General features: G+C 30.8%; 1 protein-coding gene across 1 annotated transcript in view; it reads left to right on the forward strand.

Annotated features, from left to right (window-relative positions):
* The window catches only part of LOC102763809 (orofacial cleft 1 candidate gene 1 protein), a 69,911-nt gene that overhangs the window by 3,301 nt on the left and 64,110 nt on the right, over positions 1-2,500 (forward strand). The window lies entirely within an intron of this gene.

Here is a 2,500-nt window from a genome sequence, read left to right on the forward strand (position 1 = left end):
TAAAAGAAATTGGTATCAGAAATTGCTCATTTAGATTAGATTTAGGGTTAGATCATATTATATCAATTAAATAGCAGTGTGAAGGGAAAAGAGCCAAAGAGTTTGCTCATAATAATTTTAGCTAATATTGTAAATATTTTGCTTTTCTTCAGAAATAAGCATATATCAATGAGAAGAAGGAAGATACTGATGACTAAATTTTGCTTCTTATTTAAAATTTGAATATAGGTATTTAATAAGTTAATGTGGATATATTAAAAGTAATAACATTACTCGAACTAACTTAAGTGGTAATGAATGAAAGAATTGACGTAAAACATTAGTGAAGGCTTATTTTGTATGAGCTAAAGAGATAAAATCCCATCTAGGAAGAAGGAATCTATTTGAAAAGTGTCTGGGGAATGGGGGTGAGGTGTGTGGTGGTGGAGCAATTTACATGCTAAAGGATGCTCATGAGTGAAGGAGGGAGGAAAATGACAAAAGAGAAATCAGAAATCACTTCCAATTTACTTTTGAACATGTGTTAGCAGTAAAGAGGTCACAAAATATAAACCATCACTCGGCAGTCTTCTCAAAGAACTTATCTCTCATGCATACAATCAGACTTTGCTTTTCTTTTATTTTTTTAAAATACATTTTATTGATTTTTTACAGAGAGGAAGGGAGAAAGGCAGGGAGTTAGAAACATCGATGAGAGAGAAACATCGATCAGCTGCCTTCTGCACACTCCCCACTGGGGAAGTACCCACAAAAATATGTGAACTTGTGAAAATATCTTTGATACCTTCCTATCAGTAGAGAGCACGTACAAAATTTCATTTGAAGTCCTTAGTAAGCAAATTCAGTCTATTATTAGGCCACATGCATCTATTTAAAAGCATGTTTAACTCTGGCTGAAAGGAGTGAAGTACCAAAATTACTGAGGCATGTTAAGAAAACCAGTATCTGCTGTTACCTCCAATGGAACCTGTGACAGAAACAGTCACACTTCAACCTTTCTTAATGGAATTAAGGAACATTTAGTGCAGTTGTCAACTGCTGGTTTTAAAAGTGTACTGAGTTTTTAAGAATGTAGTTTATTCTTTTTGTATGAAAAATAGATAAAGTATACAAGTTAGTATAATTTATTTTCTATTGTTATTTAAGCATTTCTATTGTTATTTAAGTTTAATGTGTGAGCATATAACTATGCATTTTAGTAATTTTTAGGATTTATCTTAAATTTTGCGACAACCTTCTAGATGTTATTTGTATCTTTTAAGTATAGCAATTACACAGAATATATTATCCTACACTAATATGGATGTAAAAATAAAATATCAGAGTTCCTTAATTTTAAAATTATTGGACTTTTCTTTAAATATGATTTGTTATGCATTTTCTTTAATAGAAAAATTTAAAATCTTAAAGTGTTTTTGTTTTTGTAATTTTTACCCATATAGGTTTCCTCTCTTCACCATCTTAGAAAAATTTAAAGATCTCTTGAATATACTTTTTTCTCAATTTTGTCTATGATGGTATGAAATAACGCTTTAACCTATTGTATGCTAAATGTTTACTTTGTGTTTCAAAGAAGAGCTTCTCAGAAGAAAACAGGCCCTGCAGTTTGGTTGGATATGTTTTCCATTTGCACGTAAATCTTTAACATGCCCTCTGATATGATGCTATTATGCACTCTATAATATTATGATTTAATTGTTTAAATATATGATAATAATGAAATGTTTTTTTGAAAGAAGCCAAGAGTATTGTAAACATTTTAACTCAAAATGGGAATATTAAAAGCTTTAGGAAATCTATGAAAAGCAATGACATAGAGCTTTAAAGTGGACATAGCGTTTTGTTATTCTGAATCTAGTTATCAGAAACTTAATTTAATAATGAAGTTCTCTTCATTGTCTGATAGAGAACTATCTTTACATATGGCCATGGTTTGCTTGTTTCTGCATTAATTGTCTTTCTTGCTTTTTTCCCCTTATTGTTAAACCTAAATTTTATAATTCAATCTGAATTTGGGCATTTCTACCACAGATATTTTTTAAATTTAGTCTGACAGTTACCAAGTACTCATTTGGAACTTGTAAGGGTCTGAGAACTCTAATAATATGTCTGGCTATTCATTTTCATTTTTGACCATTTATTACGCATTCTAATATTAATGACTTTTCTCATCACATAATGAATTCTGCTTTTCAGTGATGTGGCATCTTATGAAATTTTTGTAAGTCCCATAAGAGTATGAAACTATTGGCACTTCACATTATTTTGACTTTTTCTGAAATTTAAGAAGATTGGATCATATCTATCCCTGATTAGTTTGAAATAAATAATAAGTTCACAGACTGGAACCTTGCAGTTTAAAACAAACATGGATACAAGCGAGAACAAAGGCTTAGCACATACAGGTTTTCTACAAGATAATTCTGTTTTACCAAAATGAAGGAGCATCGCAGCACAGTCTGAACGAATGCCACTCCTGCAGCACAAGTTTCTCAGGGCA

Source organism: Myotis davidii, unplaced genomic scaffold, assembly GCF_000327345.1.
Source record: "Myotis davidii unplaced genomic scaffold, ASM32734v1 scaffold342, whole genome shotgun sequence".
Taxonomy (NCBI): domain Eukaryota; kingdom Metazoa; phylum Chordata; class Mammalia; order Chiroptera; family Vespertilionidae; genus Myotis; species Myotis davidii.